Source organism: Lissotriton helveticus, chromosome 2_1 (assembly GCF_964261635.1).
Source record: "Lissotriton helveticus chromosome 2_1, aLisHel1.1, whole genome shotgun sequence".
NCBI classification, from domain to species: domain Eukaryota; kingdom Metazoa; phylum Chordata; class Amphibia; order Caudata; family Salamandridae; genus Lissotriton; species Lissotriton helveticus.
In genome coordinates this window covers 1,897,533,670-1,897,557,738 of record NC_136059.1, presented here as the reverse complement: position 1 = coordinate 1,897,557,738, position 24,069 = coordinate 1,897,533,670, and positions in this window count along the sequence as shown.

Genomic DNA, 24,069 nt, shown 5'->3' with positions numbered 1-24,069 from the left:
TTGTCATTGTTTGCCTGTTTTCAAAATGGGTAGAGGCTTACCCGGCCAAGAAGAATGATGCCATCACTGTAGCTAAATTGTTATTACGAGAGCTAATACCTAGGTACGGGGTTCCAGTCACAATTGAATCAGACAGAGGTGGGCATTTTCAAAATGAAATAATTGGTCAGATCTGTGAAGCATTCAAAATTACTCAAAAACTGCACTGTGCATATCGCCCAGAGGCTTCTGGAGTGGTGGAACAACTGAATGAATGAATGAATACAGATTTGTATAGCGCTGGCTACCCGGGGGCATCCCAGCGCTTTAGACCCATCTCAGACAAATCACTCAGCAGAACAGGAAGGTCTTCAGCCGCTTTCTAAACTGTAAATAATTAGGCTCAAGCCGCAGGTAATCGGGCAGCTGATTCCAACTTTTTGCTGCCTGTACTGCAAAACGTCGGCCCCCTGTACGAGAACGCTTGATCCTCGGGACAGAGAGCAGATTGCGGTGGGTGGATCTAAGAGCTCTGGGCCCTTGAAGGTGCCTCAGAAGAGGGCACAGAATGGCAGGGCCCTTGTTGATTATTGATTTGTGGGCCATACACAAGGCCTTAAACTGGATCCTATCCTGAACAGGTAACCAGTGTAGAGCCCGGATGGCCGTCTTCGCCGAGCTGTGTCTAGGGACATCCATAAGCATTCGGGCTGCGCAGTTCAGGACTGACTGGAGTATCTTAATGGTCCCTAATGGTGCCCCCAAGTAGACCGCGTTCGCATAGTCAAGCCGCGAGAGGATCAGGGACTGAACCAGGATCCGTCTTGCGTCGAACGGAAGAAGGGTCAGGACCTTCCGTAGGATCTTCAGAAGGCCGTAACAGGTAGCGGCGACTTTACGGGCTTGAACTTGAAAAGTAAAGGTGGGATCAAGCCAGACCCCCAGACTTTTAATTTGCTCCTTCGGGGGAGGGGGCGGACCCAAACATATGGGCCACCAAGCGTCAAGATTGATGGGGGCCTTATATCCCAAAATCATAATCTCTGTTTTTGAACCGTTAAGTTTCAAAAAAGAGGCGTCCATCCAATCGAGGACCTTGGTGAGACACGGGGAGAGGTTATTGACCCCGGAATCCACAGCATCTGCCCTAGCCAGGGAAACCACCAACTGCGTATCGTCGGCGTAGGTGACCAATTGGATTCCCCAGGGAAGGACCTCATTAGCCAGGGGCCTCATATAGATATTAAATAGGGTCGGGCTCAATGAGGATCCCTGGGGAACGCCGTAATGCAGTGGGAATTGATCGGATGCTGCTTCCTCCTCGAAAACTGCAAAGGATCTGTTAGCAAGGAAGGACCGAAACCAATTAAGGACGGTCCCCACAATGCCAACCTCCCGCAACCGCTGGAGAAGGAGTGTGTGGTTTACAGTATCAAAGGCTGCGCTGAGGTCCAAAAGGACCACCGCAGCGCAGCCAGCTCCATCCACAATTTTCCTTGCCTCCTCCACTACTGCGACCAGAGCAGTCTCAGTTCCATGCCTCGTTCTAAAACCCGTTTGGGTGACATGCAAGGCGCCCTCATCCTCAATAAATGTTGATAGTATGCGGTTGACATATTTCTCTGCAATTTTGCTAACCCCTGGCAGGAGAGAGATAGGTCTATAATTGGACCATTCTTCTGGATCAAGGCTAGGTTTTTTTAGCAGAGCTTTGACACTGGCCTGCTTCCACCGAGGGGGAACTACACCTGCCGCCAGAGAGGAGTTAATAACATCCTTGATAACAGGAACCACAATGTCAGAGGCCTGTTTTAAAACTGAAGGCAGGGCAGTGTCAGAGGGGGAGCCAGATTTAAGGTTCCTGAGGAGCCCTTCAGCCGTAGGTAGATGTAGTGGCGGAAAGGACTCGAGTTTCGTGAGGGAGGTCGGTCCAGAGGGAGAGATCGTGGGCTCGGTGACACGTGGGGGTGGAAAAGCTGAGTATATGTTGGCAACCTTCTTGGAGAAGAAGTGGGCCAATTCGGTGCACCGTTTCTGGGGATCATTTACCTCAATAGACAGACATGGTGGAGTAACTAGAGATTTAAAGATTATAAAAATTTCCCTGGGTGAATTGGCGGCATCAGCAATTTTTCCTTGGTAATAGGATGATTGTGCCATTTTAAGGTGCTTCTTATAATCCCTGAGATCCATCCTATACTCATTTTTATTCTCGAGGGAGAAGTTCTTTCTCCACTTTCTTTCCGCCCTCTTGCAACTCCGTTTAAGATCCTTCAGATCAGTGAATGGCACTATCAAGTCGAGACTAGGAAAGATGTGTGAATCTACTGGCATGAACTGGATAGAGGCTTTACCCCTTGTCCTAATGGGTATCAGAAGCATTCCAGACCGAAAAACAGGCCTGAGTCCCCATGAGATCCTGATGGGAAGAGTAATGCGACAAGCATGGGTACGAGGACACAAACTGATAAGCATTTCTGATGATTTGGTACTAGAGTACTGCAAGCAACTGGGTGACCAAGTGCGTTCAATCTCTCACCAGATTGGGGAAGACGCCAGTCCATAATCTGAATCCAGGTGACTGGGTGGTCCTAAAGAAACACACCCGTTCAAGTTGCCTTGCACCGAAGTGGGGAAAACCAAGACAAGTGATTCTGGTGACCACAACAGCGGTGAAGTGTGCCGGTGTGCCAAAGTGGATCCATGCCAGCCATACGAAAAAGGTAACCGAAGACGAAGAAACTGACGCTGAAGGTTGTCCAGCTGAGGGGTCTCCAGACATTGGTCCTGAGGTAGCTGATGACGAACAACCGAGCACCAGTCAAGATGGATGGATACCTGTAATCGACCTGACATTTGATCCCATAAGAACCAGAAGCCAAACATACTCAGACAGAGAGTGGGATACTGAGGAAGAGACAGGAATAGGAGGAGACAATCAGTTTATCGAAATCCATGTCAAATCTGATGAGGAAGAAGATCATATAGGGACAGAACAGGTGATCGACACACCTCCAAGAACTCCTGAGATTGAAAAGGGACAGATAGGAATTAGGGCAAAAGTTCAAGCGGAAGAAAATCAAAGGTTCGAAGTGCTTGAACAGGATCAGATAGAATTAGACTAATGTGTTCAGGACACAGAAATTGAAACGTCCAAAAGTAAAATCCAACATACACCTGAACAAGGCCAGCTTAGCAACCAGGCAGAAGAAACTGAAATAAGACCTGAGACTAGTCAGATAGAAAGGGAGGAAGCAGAAGCAGAAGTGCCACAACAAAATGAAAATAAAAGAGCATTAGAAGAAAGCCAAACCACAGTGCCAGTTAAAAGATTCAAGAAAAAGAATAGAGAATCAAGGTACATCAAAAGACTGAGACTAAGACTAAAAACAGTAGAAGAAAAGCTTGAGCAGAGAAAACAAGGCTCCAGTAAAACAGAACAAACTGGAGAGAACTACAAGCGAAGAAGTGACCGAATAAAAAGGCTGAACGAAAAGTATCGGGGTCCTGAATGGACTTACCTGGTGTTGGAGGAATTTGAGGATCTTGATATAAGTGACGAAAGTGACGAAGAATTGACTGCTGACCAGTCTGCCGAAGAAGAAGAACCAACCTGAAGTTGCCCAGTGTAAGCTACCTGTGCAAAGTTACAGAGAGGGGTTGGAAAGCTCCTTTTGAGCGAGAATGTCTGATTCAAATGTGAATGGAAGACCGAGACGAAATTGTTGTAAAACATGCTGCCAAGTATGTTTATGTAGTGTAGCAATAGTACTGATCCTTTGGATAGGACTAACAGTAACCCTTCCTTCTATGATAAGTAAGAACCCAAGTTTGTACCCAAATAATAATTTACCTGACGACACTGTAGAATCACACACTAGAATTACACCACGAAGAGTAGACACTTTGGACAAACCAATTAGCCTAAAACGGAGACAGTTAGATTTCGAAGCACCAGATGAGGAAGTATTACACTTTAACAAGATTAAGAACAAGACTCATTTAAACGTTTTCGCAAACCTGTTATTGCATTATGTAGAAACTATGGAAATAGACGACTGTTATGTCTGCATGAAGCTACCTACTTCTGTAGCTGAAGGCGTGAGTTATCATCACCTGCCCTTAACCTATGGAATTTCCTGTAGTGTACCAACTAGCTTATTTTACAAAAGAGGACCTTTACAGTATTACTATTCAAACTCTGACGTAACATTTTCTGAACTTCCTGTTCGAAGAAACCTGAACCCTGTACATACGACTAGAGATGTAGCTAAATTCATGAGTGATTATTTTCTAACTGTAGGAAAAATGAATATAGATGATGCACATAAAAATAACCTGACCTGTTCTTTACATGAGAAGGAAAAAGAGTTTCTGGACATGGTAGAGAAAAGAAGAGAGAGTTTCCAAAAGAAAGCCAAAGACAGGAACCATAAAGTTCCTAAATGGGCAGAAAGTATAGGGAGCACCTCAAATGGTGGATCTAATGCTGCTATGCATCTTGATTTCGAAAAGAAGGGGAAGCTTTGTCTTAAAAGGGAAAAGACTAGTTATTATAACAATGTTTTCATTGGTTCCAGTGAATGTGAACATAATTACAAGGTAATTGGAGGTTGGGGTTTCAAAGATGGGACAGAGCCTGTGTTTCCTGGAATTTATTTTATTTGTGGGAACAAGGCTTACTTCAAATTGCCCGACCATTGGTACGGGAGTTGCTATTTTGGTATTGTCTTCCCAAAGATATACCATGTGGGGAAAATCACTGGAAGCGCTGAAGAAATTAACCAATTAGTACGCAATAAAAGAGAAACTGCTGGTGAGATTGTAGGAGATATTTTTAGCGCAATAATACCTGCAGTGGGAGTGGTTCTGAACACAAACAAAATTTGCAAATTGTCAACAGTAGTAGATCGGCTATCTACCGACACTGCTGGAGGTTTCCTGATGGTCAATACCGAAATGGTTGCGATCAGATCAATGGTTTTACAAAACAGACTTGCCCTTGATACTCTATTAGCAAAAGAGGGCGGAGTCTGCAGAATGTTGAAAGCGCAACATTGTTGCACTTACATACCTGATAAAAGCGTGGGAATCCAAAGGTATGTGAGGAACATTACTAATTTGGCGAAAGAACTCAAACCACTGGAGGTTGACAGTGCCTGGAAGAGACTTACTGATGGTCTCTCCGCTGTAGGTCATTGGTTTGCAAATTTAGGTAGAGGTTTATTGTTTAAGGTACTGATGCCAATTGCAGGAATAGGTTTTATCATATTCCTCATATTTGTCTGTTGCAAATGTCGCAAACTCCAAAAGAAATATACTGTGAACAAAAGAGGCGTGAAACGGAATGTGGATGAACTTGAATTAGAGGAACTAAATAATCAGATTTATAAAAGGGTGAAGAATTCTCACCCTAACAAAGAAACCAAAGAGAAGTTGAATCAAATGTTGGAAGAGATTGAATTGGGCAAATTGTGAAAAGTTGGCATCTGATTCTATTGTTTTGTGATGATAGTAAATATCATCAAAGAGGGGATTGATGGAGCAAGGATTCGCACGTTACGCGACTTGCTTGTACTCATGAACCTCGAATAACTATAATGAATTAACTTAACATGTTTGTCTTACTAATTTCCCCGTTATTCTGACATTTTGGGTGTCCCAGAGACGCTTGCATATGTGTGTATTAACCTTAACAACGCTTGTCATTAAAATGGCCGCTGCTTAGCGGGGTTTTCTTCTGCGCATGCGTTGGTCACAATCACGTGACGTGACGTACTCGCAGTTCTGGTGGGAATCTTTGCGCTTGCGCACTAGCATTAAGATGGCCGCTTTGTGTTGTCACATGCCGAAGCTTGCGCTGCTGCTTTTGCGCTACTGTTCGTTTGCACTAATATTTATGCTATAAGTTAGTATAAAGTAAGGGGAGTCATATAGGGATTCCTGGTATACAGTGTATTCATTTATTTCTGTGTTTTTAATTTGTTTTCGCATACTTTTCATGTGCCGAAATCCGTGGGCATGAGGGATGGGAATACTCCATATTGAACAGCCTTTCTGCGCATGACAGTCTTCTGCCGGTGGCATTGAAACTTTGCCAACCCGAAGTCCCAGCCAAGATGTGCCTGGGAAGATGCACCTTCGCCTAGCAGAAGAAGCTGAACTGTTTTCAATGTATCATAATTCATAGATGCGCTATTGTAACATAGAAACTTAGGTCATGGGAACCCCAAATTCAATAGGCGGTCCCAGAGTATGTAAATTAGGTCTTGTAGAAATGAAATGTGGTTGGTGTGATGACCTGGCCTACTTGAGGACCAATCGAAATTGGGGATTCTTACACTTGCAACATTTGGGGGGTGGTACACTGACCCGAAAACAGTATAACTAGCCTAGGTTTAGCTAGAGAAATTGTCCGAATAGCTGACCTGTCACTGACCCAACGCACTCAATAGGTGATTGATACAGAGGGCTGCGGAGCACTCTGTCCGTAATTTCCATAGACTCAAGTGGGGTTTTGGAAACCTTAAGTGCTGGCGGAGCACTTTGCTGGGGAATTCGATAACCCAATCTGGGTTCTGACTGATAGCTGCAGAGAGGGTGGAGCGCAGGCGTTGCTTCCGAACTGCGGGTGCTGGTCTTACCTTGGTGATCCTGTCCTGATCCTAATCTGGTTTTCCTGTCCTGTCCTGGGGTGTCCATTCTGCACCTGCTGGCCTACTGGCGACTGTCTTTCCTTGGGGTTCCTCCTGTCCTTAATTGACCCGTGGCCAGGGTTGGTCTTCACACCGTTCTAGGTAAATATAAGTCTGAGGGAACCCATCTAATTTGCATTCTCCATTTCTTGCCTTGAATAAAATCATACTTGCATATTGTTCCTTTTTCTTACAAATGTTAAAGTCCTACATTGTAGTTGCTATACTAGCATGTTCCAATCTTTCCCCATCCTAAAAGCACTGTTCTAAATACTACTCATACAATATATAGATGTTCCTTTTCTTTACCCATCCTTTAGTCGATTCATGTAATTGCACCGTTTTATTAGTATGGTCCATTCTTACTTTACCTATAGTTCCTCTTCATGTGGAAACATTTCACTGTGAAATTCTAGTATGTTCCTTATTTTTCCCGTCCTTTAGACAACATACTGAGTCTAAACCTTGAAACCTATATTAGTTTGTTCCCTGTTTTTACCTTCCTTTAAACTCTTAAATGGTTGGTCTCATCCATTTTTCTATATGGATATGTGCTCTTTATAATTTTAGTTATTGATAGTTTACTTGCTGTAAAACTCATGCTTACTGAACTTGAAGAAAACTAGATAAAGGTTTTAAAACTTCCCGAGTCTGTGATTATTTTATGAGTATAGAAAAGGTATTTTGGTGTCTGCCTTTCTTTTACAGCTAGCTCCCTGATCCATTGTGATCATAGGTACCCGTAACGGTGGATTGGTAAGTCGGGTACAGTAGGAATAAATAGGAAGGAACAAGGGATACTGGTAGTAGAGTGTAAGGTCACCTGATTAATAAATATGGTAAATTGAAATATATGGGCCCGATACGTATATGGTAAAATTGTTGGTTAGGTGACCTGCGTGCTCTATCAATAGTACTAACATAGATATACAACTAACGTCTAACAGAATACATATCAATACACAAAGGTAATCAAAGTGTTACTGCTACAGTCCCTTACAGTAAATACTTATCTCAGTTCTTTTAACAAGTTAGCCATACAAAAATAATACATATATATATATATATATCAAGCTCACTGGGGTAACCACAAATTGAGAGGCACGCAAGCACAAACCAGCTTTTCCCCATTAAAAGCTTTATTCGGGACACGCAGCTTTGCATCTTAGTCCGCGCTGCCACAGCATTCCGCCTGACGCGTTTCGTGATGAAATCACTTCCTCAGAGGCTCACGGAGCAGTACTGGCCACACCCATTTAATCCCTTATACGCCTATTTCCGCATTTCTGGGAGATGTAGTCCACCTTTACAGTCCTGAATCGTTGCTCCTGCCGTGGCACAATCGAAAACCCTGGATGGGCACCAGGATGTTCAGCAGCGTGCAATTCCAGGGTAAGTGCTCCGGACAGAGCTCCAAAGATGTAGCCCCTCGGCCTCCTTCCCTTTACAAGGAGTGGTGCTCTCTCGGCGGCTGGTCTACCGCTTTTAACATCAAGCTCACTGGGGTAACCACAAATTGAGAGGCACGCAAGCACTGCTCCGTGAGCCTCTGAGGAAGTGATTTCATAACGAAACGCGTCAGGCGGAATGCTGTGGCAGCGCGGACTAAGATGCAAAGCTGCGTGTCCCGAATAAAGCTTTTAATGGGGAAAGGCTGGTTTGTGCTTGCGTGCCTCTCAATTTGTGGTTACCCCAGTGAGCTTGATGTTAAAAGCGGCAGACCAGCCGCCGAGAGAGCACCACTCCTTGTAAAGGGAAGGAGGCCGAGGGGCTACATCTTAGGAGCTCTGTCCGGAGCACTTACCCTGGAATTGCACACTGCTGAACATCCTGGTGCCCATCCAGGGTTTTCGATTGTGCCACGGCAGGAGCAACGATTCAGGACTGTAAAGGTGGACTACATCTCCCAGAAATGCGGAAATAGGCGTATAAGGGATTAAATGGGTGTGGCCAGTACTGCTCCGTGAGCCTCTGAGGAAGTGATTTCATCACGAAACGCGTCAGGCGGAATGCTGTGGCAGCGCGGACTAAGATGCAAAGCTGCATGTCCCGAATAAAGCTTTTATTGGGGAAAGGCTGGTTTGTGCTTGCGTGCCTCTCAATTTGTGGTTACCCCAGTGAGCTTGATGTTAAAAGTGGCAGACCAGCCGCCGAGAGAGCACCACTCCTTGTAAAGGGAAGGAGGCCGAGGGGCTACATCTTAGGAGCTCTGTCCGGAGCACTTACCCTGGAATTGCACGCTGCTGAACATCCTGGTGCCCATCCAGGGTTTTCGATTGTGCCACGGCAGGAGCAACGATTCAGGACTGTAAAGGTGGACTACATCTCCCAGAAATGCGGAAATAGGCGTATAAGGGATCAAATGGGTGTGGCCAGTACTGCTCCGTGAGCCTCTGAGGAAGTGATTTCATCACGAAACGCGTCAGGCGGAATGCTGTGGCAGCGCGGACTAAGATGCAAAGCTGCGTATCCCGAATAAAGCTTTTAATGGGGAAAGGCTGGTTTGTGCTTGCGTGCCTCTCAATTTGTGGTTACCCCAGTGAGCTTGATGTTAAAAGCGGCAGACCAGCCGCCGAGAGAGCACCACTCCTTGTAAAGGGAAGGAGGCCGAGGGGCTACATCTTAGGAGCTCTGTCCGGAGCACTTATCTCTGGAATTGCACGCTGCTGAACATCCTGGTGCCCATCCAGGGTTTTTGATTGTGCCACGGCAGGAGCAACGATTCAGGACTGTAAAGGTAGACTACATCTCCCAGAAATGCGGAAATAGGTGTATAAGGGATTAAATGGGTGTGGCCAGTATTGCTCCGTGAGGCTCTGAGGAAGTGATTTCATCACGAAACGCGTCAGGCGGAATGCTGTGGCAGCGCGGACTAAGATGCAAAGCTGCGTGTCCCGAATAAAGCTTTTAATGGGGAAAGACTGGTTTGTGCTTGCGTGCCTCTCAATTTGTGGTTACCCCAGTGAGCTTGATGATGTTAAAAGCGGCAGACCAGCCGCCGAGAGAGCACCACTCCTTGTAAAGGGAAGGAGGCCGAGGGGCTACATCTTAGGAGCTCTGTCCGGAGCACTTACCCTGGAATTGCACGCTGCTGAACATCCTGGTGCCCATCCAGGGTTTTCGATTATGCCACGGCAGGAGCAACGATTCAGGACTGTAAAGGTGGACTACATCTCCCAGAAATGCGGAAATAGGCGTATAAGGGATTAAATGGGTGTGGCCAGTACTGCTCCGTGAGCCTCTGAGGAAGTGATTTCATCACGAAACGCGTCAGGCGGAATGCTGTGGCAGCGCGGACTAAGATGCAAAGCTGCGTGTCCCGAATAAAGCTTTTAATGGGGAAAGGCTGGTTTGTGCTTGCGTGCCTCTCAATTTGCGGTTACCCCAGTGAGCTTGATGTTAAAAGCGGCAGACCAGCCGCCGAGAGAGCACCACTCCTTGTAAAGGGAAGGAGGCCGAGGGGCTACATCTTAGGAGCTCTGTCCGGAGCACTTACCCTGGAATTGCACGCTGCTGAACATCCTGGTGCTCATCCAGGGTTTTCGATTGTGCCACGGCAGGAGCATTGATTCAGGACTGTAAAGGTGGACTACATCTCCCAGAAATGCGGAAATAGGCGTATAAGGGATTAAATGGGTGTGGCCAGTACTGCTCCGTGAGCCTCTGAGGAAGTGATTTCATCACGAAACGCGTCAGGCGGAATGCTGTGGCAGCGCGGACTAAGATGCAAAGCTGCGTGTCCCGAATAAAGCTTTTAATGGGGAAAGGCTGGTTTGTGCTTGCGTGCCTCTCAATTTGTGGTTACCCCAGTGAGCTTGATGTTAAAAGTGGCAGACCAGCCGCTGAGAGAGCACCACTCCTTGTAAAGGGAAGGAGGCCGAGGGGCTACATCTTAGGAGCTCTGTCCGGAGCACTTACCCTGGAATTGCACGCTGCTCAACATCCTGGTGCCCATCCAGGGTTTTCGATTGTGCCACGGCAGGAGCAACGATTCAGGACTGTAAAGGTGGACTACATCTCCCAGAAATGTGGAAATAGGCGTATAAGGGATTAAATGGGTGTGGCCAGTACTGCTCTGTGAGCCTCTGAGGAAGTGATTTCATCACGAAACGCGTCAGGCGGAATGCTGTGGCAGCGCGGACTAAGATGCAAAGCTGCATGTCCCGAATAAAGCTTTTAATGTGGAAAGGCTGGTTTGTGCTTGCGTGCCTCTCAATTTGTGGTTACCCCAGTGAGCTTGATGTTAAAAGCGGCAGACCAGCCGCCGAGAGAGCACCACTCCTTGTAAAGGGAAGGAGGCCGAGGGGCTACATCTTAGGAGCTCTGTCCGGAGCACTTATCCTGGAATTGCACGCTGCTGAACATCCTGGTGCCCATCCAGGGTTTTCGATTGTGCCACGGCAGGAGCAACGATTCAGGACTGTAAAGGTGGACTACATCTCCCAGAAATGCGGAAATAGGCGTATAAGGGATTAAATGGGTGTGGCCAGTACTGCTCCGTGAGGCTCTGAGGAAGTGATTTCATCACGAAACGCGTCAGGCGGAATGCTGTGGCAGCGCAGACTAAGATGCAAAGCTGCGTGTCCCGAATAAAGCTTTTAATGGGGAGAGGCTGGTTTGTGCTTGCGTGCCTCTCAATTTGTGGTTACCCCAGTGAGCTTGATATATATATATATATATGTATATATATATATATATATATATATGTATATATATATATATATATATATACATATATATATATATATATATATATAAAGAGAGAGAGAGAGAGAGAGAGAGAGAGAGAGAGAGAGAGAGAGAAGATGTCATTTTTCCATAGTAACCCTTTCGCAAAGCAGCCCAACACCTGAAGAAAGATAATAAAAGTAAAATAACACTGTCCAGGAAAAGTGTTACAAATAATGTAAGAACATCCTCTTTTGTGTGTAAAAACAAAAAGATTCCAAAGGTCTACTTCTGACTCCTTAAATTTGATTTCATGAGACTGCAGTTGTACTGAATGCAGCAGCCAGATTGATTTGCAAACTGACCATGCAAACACATACCACCCCTCTCTTGAAAGAACGGCACTGCTTGTCAATCAGGCAAAGGATAGCACTTGAAACCAGTTTCATGGTTTTCAAGGACCTACATTGTTTTCTCTCTCAATTCGTAACCATGTGGCTTTGTAGGTATGTTTTAGTATGGGCCCTCCAACCTTCAACAGCAAATCTTCCAATAGTTCCAACGGATCCCAGATTTAGGGAAAGGGTTGTAGAGGGTGTAACTTTTCAGTCTTAGCCCCAAAGGAGTGGAACCCCTTACTAGTACTTGTTGCTATTTATCTGATCTCAATTCCTCCAGTAGGGCATTAAAAACATGGCAATTCAAAAAAGCGTTCTCATGCTGAGTGATACTGGTTTCTGGATTTCACATAATCACTTATCTCTTGATCTGCTGTTTTCTTCCTGCTTTGTTGTCGTTTCTTGTCATTTACTCACTTGGTTAGTGTTATAAAACCTTTGATGCATGTGTACTTTTACAAATACATTTAAATTAGCGTAACATTTGTATCCACATTGTAGATACAAAACTCAATTAAAAACGTGAAAAACATATGGAAGGTCTAGTCTTTTTTTCGTAGTGGCCCACTCTCAAAAGCTCTTTTTAAAAACATGAATGCTCTTGAACTTGCTTTCAAATTGGTGTCATCTTCTTTTCTCACTGCTAACACCTGCAAACATTTTTTAAATACAAGAAAAACATAATGATTTGATTACAAATATTTTCCGTAAAAACCTTAAATAAAGATAATCTTAACCCAAACTATACTTTACATTTTAAAAGAAAGAAAGAATTCTTATTGGGAGCACAGCGATAAACACCTCTTCAGGCCGCTGAGAAAGAACATACAGAAAAAAGACTTTACATTTGAATGCATACAGATTTTAAATGTTGCTGCCTGTGGAATAAATTAAAAAATGTCATGAATATGAATTATCAAGCGCAAAAAACAATTATTTGTAAGAAGTGTTTGACAATATCAAAAATGTTACTAAATTATTTGCATTTAATAAACGTTTTCTATTCTATTACATATTATGGCCAATTTATGAATAGAAATATAATGATGAATTGATAAATATTGTAATAATACTCTTTAAAAATTAGTCTTTTGGAGGAATTGTCTAAAATGGGCGGATTTTGCGAATTGGCAATCCGCGGAATTGCGTATTTACGGATTCGCAATCTGCAAAATCCGCGAACTCTCGCGAATTTTGCGGATTCCTTTTTTTTTGTGTTCGCAAGTGTTTCTGCCATTTCGCAAGGGTTTTTTACCAGTTCGCATACGCGAACTTACTTGTCGGGTAGCAACGGTCGCGACCATGTTGTTTCTACGTCTGGTTCCTCACAGCACCCTCTGTTTCACCACTGCCACCCTCTGTTTCACCACTGCCACCCTCTGGCTCACCCATGCCACCCTCTGGCTCACCCATGCCACCCTCTAGTTCATCACTGTAGATTATGGGGGGAAAAGCACACCTGCCCTGCCTCAACTGACATGAATGAATTAGGGGCTGATTAATGTGTCACTAAATTTGAACTTCCAGGCTGGCACCTGCTTCCTTATCTGTAATTGCTTTCTGTTGCAGTGTAAGTTTTTTAACAGGACCTTTGTTGTATACTTGTAGCTATTCTCTGAGCCTGCTGTGAGGGTCAGAGCAGGGTCATAGAATAGTTGCAAGTAGGCAACTGAACTCTGAAGGGGCCCCTCAGAAAGCACTACAGGGAATGGTTACTAATGATAAGATTGAACTTTTGCACCTGCTGAGTGCTTTCAGTTTTGCAAAAATCCAAATATCCAGCAGCATCCACAAAAAGTAATCCTTCCAGGTCAAGATCCAAATCAAAGTGACCAAGACATGAAGAAAGCCCTGGGAGGAGCCTTCTGGACGGGAACAGGAAGTTGGAGACTGTGGGGCACTTCCTTCCTCCCACCCCCCCCCCCCCCAAAATGGACTCCTTGCAAAAAAAAAGTGCAGGCAAATGTCAACCTGAGGAGTTATTCTGATAAAAATCATAATTTTCAAGGTTTATGCTGCCTGCTGGTGGATTTCTTGTGCGAAATTGCAAATTTTGCAATCTCGCAATTGCGAGATTGTCGCTGCCCGCCGCATCTACGTGTTCGCAAGTGTTTACTCCCGCGAAATTGTATAGTATTCTAGTTGGCAAGTGCGACCAAGCAAAAAATCCGCTTCGCACGGATTTACGAATTTTCGGCAAGTTCGCGAGAGTTCGCGGATCGCGAGCGGAACGGATTTTACGCCCATGCTTAATTTATTTTAATACAACTTATTTTTTATTTCATTCATTTATTGTACTAATAAAATTTTTACAAAGTACCTTATGTGAATATATTTTTACATTTTTTTAAAAATCTACTCAGTCAGATTCTATTTCAGATTTCTATTTTATATTTGTTTAAAAAACTACTTAATACATATGCGGTAGTTTTTTAATGTATTAATTAATACACGTAACTATTTCATAATTTCTTTTTTTTAATATACTTTATTAATGACCTTTATATCAAGTTTGATGCAAGGAACATCACAGACAGACAGTCTTTTTATACTTAACAACAGATACCAAATAAATGTGTCAGGAATCTGCCCTGCTATTTTCTTATTATTTAAACAGGAAGCAGAGGATAACTGGTATTAGAAAACAGTGTGGTTAGCAAGACATCGCAGTTATAGCAGATAACTGCACAGCATAAAGTTGTTATATTTCTAGTTAACATGAATAACAGATTCAACCATAACCCCACCCTCCCTAACCCACCCAGTCCCCGCTCCTGGTTGGTCGGTGCCTTCGTTGTCCATTGTAATCTGAATGGGGATGCTAGCAATAGTACTAGCGGGGTCCACAATAATCATGGGGTGTGTTGAATGGGTCTATGTCCTGGAACCGATCATGGATGAGTCACGTATTGACTCTGCATGTTATGTGGTTGGGGTACCCCATGGGGGTAGTAAGTCAAGTGATTCAAACGCATGTACCACAATCTCCCAATCCATTGAAATCGGTTGTTTTCGGAGCCCCCTCTCTTCTTCTCTCTGAAGGGCTGCTCCTTTGGCCTTACCCCATTGAATCATGTTGTCTTGCCAGCTGGATATCGCTGGGCATCCAGGGGATTTCCACCTCATGGTAAGAGATCTGTAGCTAATATGAGGGCCAAGTCTATAAACCTCAGTCGTACCTTCTGGACCTTCGAGCGTCTACGGAGGCCCACGAGACAGGACAGGACATCATCCGATATAGGGATTTGTGTGACTTCACCCAGGGATTTGGCGAACCCCCCCCCCAGTATCCCTGGAGACGTGGACAGGACCACAACATATGGAGGAAGTCCGCCTCATTCCCTTTACAGCGGGGGCAACAATGTGAAGCGTCAGGGAACATGCGGTGTATCCGTTTGGGGGTGAGATACGATCTATGAAGGACCATGGTCTGAATGAACTTTAGTTTGGCACTGCGGGAAACTCATTTGGGGTGTTCTAGTGTGCTCTGCCATGCCTTATAAGTGATTTCCGTGGTGCAGTCCTCAGACCATTTCCTTCTAAGTGAAGTAAGTGTGAATGCAGCATGCACTCTAACACCTGTGTATAGCCAATGGACCAGGTGTCCCCCGGTACCCATGTAGTATAAGAGATGCACCAGGTTGTGCTGTGGGGGCTCGCTGTGCTGTGGGGAACTATTTCATACATATAGAATTGTTTATTGAATTTAGTAATAATATTGTTGTGACTCCCAACTTAGGGTCTATCATAGGAGAGGTCTAGAAGAAGCAGTGACTGTGAAGTGCGTTATGATGTATTCACTGTGATGTAAATTTACTGTTCCATTTACGTTGCTTTCTCTCGCCACGGTGGTGTTGTTTGACATTTTTGCTGCTGGATGACACAAGGAGAACGAGGAAGACAACAGATGCTACAAATAGGATTTTAGCCTCAATGTCTACAGAAAATTGCTACTTGCTTTCACAAGGCTGTATGGGTGGATCAAAAGAAGAAGAGGCTCCAAAATACTCCGCAGGCAAGACAATCAGTTTATCCATCTCTGTGCCAGCTTTTTAGCTGCCACAGCTTAAAAGCTGTAATGTTTCCATAGGTTTCCTGTTGTAAGTCCTCGTCTGGGATGAACTCATCATCCTGCTCTACTTGCCCCCACAGTTGTATACCTGACTCTCTGATGGGGGTTGCCAGCCTGTCAGTAAGACATTCAGGTGTACCTGGGGACTCCCAGATTGTTGCATACCTGCTAACATATGGTAACTTATTGCCCTTCGTATCTGTGCCCATAAGTAAGCCATTGCTTGCAGGACTTTCACCCTTACATTTTTGTAATATTTTACATCCCCAAACTTGTACAGAAAATGGAATTCACGGCATTAACATCCTTCAGCATGACCCTAAAAGGGCCACCCCTTGCAACTGCTTCCTTCAGTAGGGGCTTGCAGTTTTTTTTTCAACTGAAAACCCAAAGCGTACACCTGAAAGTCCAGCAGGGCTGTCCCTCCCTTCTCTTGTCTTCTTCAAAGCTTCTTCCAGTTGATGCACGAACCCATTGATGCTCAGATGAATGAGCTGATCATATGCTGAGGCCTTCCTACTCACTCTTTTTAAAGTGGAAGGGGATTGAGTTAAAGAGAAAACTGAATGCCGGCAAAATTATCATTTTTATTAAGTTGTTCCTGCCCAGAATTGTCAGTGGTGGATGAAACCAACTGGACAGAAGACTATGTACTTCTTTTAACATGTTGTTAAAATTTGACTCAGGGATCTTAGCTATTTTCTGTGTGATTTTAATGCCAAGGTATTTCCTCTCTTTCTTAACTCCCAGGTAGACTCTGCTCATGTACCATGCCATTATCTCGGTCTTGTAGGAATTAGCTGCATAACTCAATACCTTGACAAAATCTAAAACCAATTGATCCACTACTGTTAGTGATATTTGTAAGTCTACTGTATATAATCTAATCGTCTACATACAGAGAAATCTTCTTGTCCCATGAATCATACGTAAATGGGGCCATCGTCCTTTCCTCTCTACGCTTCCCTGACAGAGGTTCAATGAAGAGTTTGAAAATTAGCGGGGAAAGGGTGCAGCCCTGCCTCGTCCCTCTAGAAATCTTGAAATCTGATGTTGTGGCCCCATTTAGCTGAGGGGTTAGAATATTTTCTCTGAATCCCATTTCGGAAGTTCTCCCCCAAAGTACTGAGTTTCAAGACTTCTTTCAAATAGGAACAGTTTACACTATCAAACACCATAGTGGCGTCCAACTTAAAAAACGCTGATACAGACCCAAATGTGGTGGCTAAGATGGCTGCACATATTAATTCATGTGTCAGTTCATAAAGGAATCTGCCCTTCATGAAATTCTTCTGATCACTATGCACCAAGGCCCCAGAACCAAACTGAGCCTCTTAGGCAAGTTGTTAGTAAATAGCTTGTAGTCACTGTTTAAGAGTGATATGGGCCTGTATGATTCACAGAGTTTAAGCTCTTAAGCACTGGCAGCTAAAAAGCTTGGCCCGAGATCGGAGTGTTGAGGATGGGTCCTCGAATGAGCTTGAGGATCAGTTGGGGGAAAAGAGAAGGAAACAGATTTATTGCTGGTATTAAATGATCCTAGACAGTGAGGACAGAGACTTCACACTCTCAAAGGAACTGTAGGGAAGAAGCTTGCTGCGCTTACAGTGTCAAGTTTTATGGCAAGTAACTATGTATGAAGGTGTTTTGCGATCGCAAACACTGCGAATTGCAAAAAAAGGTGCTTGTGATCGCAAAATACAGCTCCGCTATGTATGGGAGGCATGCAGATCGCAAAATTGCAAATCGCTACATTTGCGATTAGCAATTTTGCGACAGATAGAATCTGCGAATATTTTTGCAAATTCTCAAACAGCCAACACCACAATTCCAAAAATCCAAATTGTAAACTTCTCAATTTGCGAATTCGCTAACGGAATGAATGAAAAAAAATCGCAATTTGTTAATTCTTGAAAATCGCAATTTTGCTAATCGCAATTACCACCAAGCCTAATCAGGCGGCGACCAAGTGCAACCTATTTAAGGAGGCCCACAATGCCACAGTAATTTTCCACAATGGCTGGGATGTATGTAATAGCCAGGAGGCTGCGATTCAGAGCTGCTGCACAGAGAAGGAGACGCCAGGAAAGGATCTTTTGAGCGCGCATTAGCCTGCTCCAGCGGACTGAGGAGGAGATCCATATAATTACAGGCGGGATGAAGCCTGCATCCTGGACTTAATAGAGGAGCTCATACCTATACTTGAACACCCTACATGCAGGACACACACCATCCTCACCCATATACAGGTCCTTTGCCCACTGAACCTCTTGGCATCAGGGAGCATCCAGGGGGTGAAAGCCACAGCAGGAGGGTCTCACAGAGTGTACTGTCACGCTTTTTCCACGTGTTCCTTGATGCAATGGTACAGAGGCTGCATCACCACATCCACTTCCCCAGCACACCACAGGTACTAGACCAGACCAAGCAGGAGTTCTATCAAATTGCACAATTTCCCCACTTCATCAGCTGCATAGATGGGACCCATGTCGCTATATCCCCCCCTCCCAGAACGAGTATGTGTTCAGGAATCGCAAGTCCTACCATTCCCTGAATATACAGGTGGTGTGCAATTCCAAGCATATTATCACTGACATTGTAGTGAAATACCCAGGCAGCTCCCATGACTCATTCATCTTCCACCACAGTGGGATCCACTGTTGACTCACAAATGGGGAGTTTGGTGAGGGCTACCTACTCACCCCATAGGTGACAGTGTGTATGCTGTCCGTGACTACATACTGACTCCGCACCTGAATCCTGCCACCGATGGGGAGCGGAGGTACAGTAGTGGCCACACAGTCACCCGCTGTACCATTGAGAGGACCCTTTGGAATACTCAAGAGCCGTTTCCGCTGCCTACATAAGAGTGGAGGGGCACTACAATACAGCCACGAGACCTGTTGCAAGATTGTGGTTGTGTGTGCCATGCTGCACAACATCACCACCAGGAAAGGCCCCCCAGTGGAGCTAACAGATTCGGAATCATCAGATGAGGAGGGGCCACATCCAGGATGCAGGCTGCCGGGCCCCAGAGGCGAGATGAGATCACACAGAACTATTTCTAGGTGAAAAATGATGACCCAATGCTATATATTTATGCAAGACTGTGTTTAATTTCCTGAAGTTCAGGATACATTACGTCACACAGCCTGTGTAGCACACAATGAGGTTATTAATGTCCCACACATGTTGGACACATAGTGCGAAGAAACAATACTTAACAAGTGTCTGTGTGTAATGGGTTAATGCACCCATTGCCATTTGGTGGTCAGGGCTCCTCAACGCCAGTGCTGACGGCTCGTAGCTCCTTGCTCTGAGTGCACAGTGCCCTCTTCAGTAGCATCTGCAGCCCTGCCATGACGCATACTATGGCACCTGTCCTGTGAGAGCAGTGGAGTGATGCTGCTCCTGCTTGATTGGGCGTCATCCTCCAGTGGAGTGAGGACTCCTGTTCCAGCAGTGGCAACTGCCCACAGCTGGTCCACAGCACATGTGACCTGGACTAGTCCCCTGGCCACGTCCCGGCTGCAGTGTGCCACCTCATGCTGCATGCTGATGCAGTACCGTGACAGCACTGAGGTGGCTGAGGCCAGACGGTTGATAGCCCTTGTGTATAAGTCATGGTGTGTGTGGAGGCGCTGTCTCTCCCTGCGCCTAGCTGCACGGTCCTCTCTTATCTCAGCACAGAGTGCCTCCATGGCGCCCATCAGGCCTATGAAGCCCACCCTAATTTGTCCCTGAATGGCTCTCATGCTTTTTCCCTGCAGGCGCTGCACTTCTAGCATGTGCCCCTCAAGTTGAGATTCACAAAAAATTGCAATTTGAGAATCGCAAATTCTAGGTTTGATACATATGGCCCTAACTGATTACTTTATTCCACAGTAAAAGTGGCATTCCTGAGAAGGAATCACCTCTTTACCCTCCATATAGATGCATGGTCCCCAAAAGAGCTTCCACAATGGGGAAAACTACTCCAGTATGCTGCATGAAGTGCAGTTTAGAAAAGACTGATGATATCCACTTCTTCATGGAGTGCCCAGAGATCCACCAGTTCTGGGAGGAAGTGAGCAGGAATATAAGTCAGATCCTCTGAGTAGAAATTAAGGTAAGCCTTGGACTAATACTTTTTGAAAAAGCAGAAGAAGCTGTGGGGCTAAAATTGCTGATGTTCTATTTGATCCTTTAGGCGAGGAGCGAGATTTGCAGGAAGTGGGTGTCAAAGGATACTCCTACTATTGCCGAGTGGCTGTCCTCTGTAATAATCAGTCTGAAAATGGACACCTCCCCTACGTCCTCAAGAGGATCACAAAACTGGGGGCCACTGGTTACATGATTGGAGGGAAATGCAATAGAAAATTAAAACCTAAGATCCCATGACTACACCAACCTAGAACTATGATTAGTTTAGATAAGGTCAGTCATTCAGTCAAACCACTTTATTCGGTTAGTTAAAACCATAAAAGTAAAATTCAGATAACCCAGTAGACAATAAAAACATTTAAAATCCAAATTACAACATATGAGCAATTAAAAAAGAATCAATATTACAAAGTAAATTTCATAGGCCCGAAAAACCCCGACACCCATTAGCACATATATAGACAAAAGGACTACCACATTAGGGGTATTTTCAAGAAAAGGCAGCCAAAAAGGAAAACAATGATCATATGTATACAATCGGTGCTTATGTAGTGTTTATCATAGGGTACCATTTCTCCTGAGATGAACGGCTGCTACTGAAAAGCTTGCGATATTAAATATCTCCCGTAGATCATTCAGCATTTGGAGACAAATTAGAGCAGGTTTAACCTGTAAAAAACCTTTCCCCTTCAAATAGGAACTAAAAACCTCCTGCAAATCACAGTGTAATGGTCGCAAAACATTACAAAATGCATAGTTCCTGTGGTGAGAATTTGCCACAGGTACACGGACTCAAATCATCTTGCCTACTCCATCCTTGTGAGTTACCTAAAAAGAAGTGAATTAAATTAAAACAGAACCTGGTTAAAAGCAAACGTTGGAAGGGTTGATTAACAATTCTCAGGTAAGGTTCAATCAGAGGGGAGGTTGTTAAGAAAAAAATAAGCCTTTACTGAAGGTTTCAATAGCTCCGGCTCCTCACCCTCCACTGACAGGACATTCAGGAATTGGGTTTTAACCCAAGTCAGGTCCTCTTTTTTTATCGTATCTGGTGAATTAAAAAGATCTGGGCGCCCCAATTTTAATAGGGTGTGCTTAACATGATAAAGCCACAGGATACTACTAGCTTTCTCCAAAGTGACGCAGTCCCTAATAATCTGATGGTTCAATGTTAAGTCTAGATTAAGCCAGGTCGGGGGCCAACCTCATCAGATCTGACACATACCTAACCTCCAATTCTTGATAGATTGAAATTGATTGGGGGACCAACAAGAGGGAACGCAAACATTTATTTTCAACTTTTTGAACCCCCTCCATATGCTTAAAACCCCAGATGGCCGAGCCATACAAAGCAATAGCCAGGCACTTAGAACTATAGATGCTGAGCATAGACAACGCACTTATTTTAATTTTCTTTTGGGGGATCCACAACTCCCTCTCATCTAATAATACCCCCAGATAGGTAAAAGAAGACACCCTGGACACCTCTGCACAGGCACAATAAAAAGATTTTACTTCTTTGTTTTTCTGGCACATAGTCATCATATGTGATTTACCTATATTGACTACTAGGTCCAAAGACTTCATGTAGGCCCCAAAGGCATCCAATAACCTCTGGAGACCTAAAGCTGTACGGGCTAATAAAACAGCGTCATCCGCCTAAAGAAGAACAGGGATACCCCTTCCCCCTGCTTGCGGAATGTCTAAACTAACCGAGTCTAAAAATGTATCTAAATTAATAATATATAGGGTAAAAAGTAAAGGTGCCAGAATGCATCCCTGACAAACACCTCTTCCATTTTTAAAGTGCTTCGTGCATTTTCCTTCTTGGTTTACCCTGACTCTTGTAGAGATATCCCTGTGTAAATCTGACAAATAATAGACTAAACCTGGGTCCAGGCCCATGTCTAGCAGAATAGGCCACAGCTTTGATCTGTTGACCAGATCGAAGGCGGATGAAAGGTCCATAAAGGCCATCTGTAATGTACCCGCTTTGGCTATAGTATATTTGCCTACAATTAAATGTAAGTTAAGGCATTGATCCAGGGTACTTCTACCTTGTCTGAAGCCATATTAAAGATTGGATAGCACCTCATTTTCATTTGCCCATTCTGTTACCTTAGCTAAGATCACTCTCCCTAGGACTTTGACAACGGAGTCAATTGGGGATATCGGTCTATAACAGTGTGGATCCCCTCTCTGACCCTTTTTAAAAATTGGGATAATAGTAGATAACCACCATGATTTAGGGACGCCCTGATGGCTAGACACATTAAAAACATTAGTCCGGATTTTGGCCCAAAACATTGTTATGTTATGTTATGTTAAAAGGGGTGCTTCTATAGCGCACGACTACTCCAAGGAGTGTCCCGGCGCTGTCGGAGCCTCACAGGTCAAGGAGAAAAACAAAAGAAACAGGCGGTACAGTCAGCATGATAAGAGGATAGGTGGAAGAAGTTATTGCTGAAACAGCCAGGTTTTCAAATCCTTTCTGAAGGCCAGAAGATTGGGGCAGGATCTGAGCGCGAGAGGAAGATCGTTCCACAGCAGGGGCGCAAGATGTTTAAAGGAGCGTCCGCCCAGGCGAGCCCGATGTATCCTAGGGGTGACTGCCCTGGCTTGTGACGAAGAACGAAGGGATCTCGAAGGAAGGTAGAAAGTGATCCACTTTTGAAGATAGCGGGCGCCTAAACCATGCAGGGCTTTAAAGGCGATGGTCAGAGCCTTAAAAGCGATCCGCTTCTTAATGGGCAGCCAATGAAGAGTTCTGAGGAGCTCCGTGGCCCTGGCTCTTCTGGTAAGGCCAAAAATGGCCCGGGCTGCCGAGTTCTGTACTATCTGGAGGCGCGATATGAGGTATTCCGGTAGGCAAAGGTACAGAACGTTAGCGTAGTCCAGGCGAGAGCCAATCAGGGCCTGCACCGTGGTCTTTCTGTGCTCGATGGATAGTAGGGGCAGGAACTTCCTCAGCATCCTCAGGATCGCAAAGCATCTGCCAGCCAGGCCTGACACTTGACCCCTGAAAGAGAGGCAGTTGTCGACCTGGATACCTAGATTCTTCGCCGACCCAGAGTCACTGTCAGGTGGAAACATGGCGGCCTTTGGATGAAGTTTATATAACTCAGCCGTAACGGCATCTGGGCCAGGAGCTTTGATACTGGACATTTGCAATATCGCCCTTTCTACATCCTCTTCAATAAAAAACAACGGGAGAGGAAACCCTATTATCCTCTAAACTAACAACTGACTCCGTGGGAGCGGTAGGCTCATAGATCGCTTCAAAATAGGAGAGCCACTGGGATTCTGTAATATTACATGCTAAAGGTGCATTCTCCAAACCAGAGATAAAAGGTTTATTAACAATGGCCCAGAATCTAGAACTGTCTTTAAGAACTCTCAACTGATAGTAGGACGTTCCAAGCCTCCTCCTTTATTTCATTTTTACGCGTAGATACGGCAAGCTTATATTGTTTCCTAAGCATGGCTATATGTGCCTTGCCTCGTTGGGGGGCAATTTTCAAAGCTAATGCCAAATTACGGTGCGCCCTTGAGCAGTTACTATCGAACCACCTCTCAACCATAGTTAATTTGGGTTTGGCTTTCATCGTAAGATCAGATGCTACCTGTCCACAAATTCCTTCAAAGGCTGCAAGGACCTTCTCCCCCTGAGAAGTATTATCAAGACAAATTGCAAACATATATTTTGCCTTCTCACAAAGAGCCTTAATAAAGAGATCCGGGATTACCTTGGCCCACTTAAGTCTCCTCCCCGGATCGCAAGTTCTCACACTAATATCACCCTCCATCTTTTCCAGGTTCCCCAGAAGGCCACAAGCTTTATCTACCATAACCGGATTGTGATCACTAAAAGGGGACCACCTGGCATTGTACAATATTACCTGGGATAGTACACTAGGAGAGATAAATATGTAATCAATAACAGTATCCAGCTCCCAGGCTTTAAAGGTACGAATCCGGTCAGCAGGATCACTAAAACTTGGTTCAAAGAGATCTACTGCAGCCAAGAGCTCCTCCAGGCATTCCCCTTGATGTTTATGCTCAAAATGGAAAGTCGACGAATTTGCCGGCCCTAGGGGATCATTTACTTGACAAT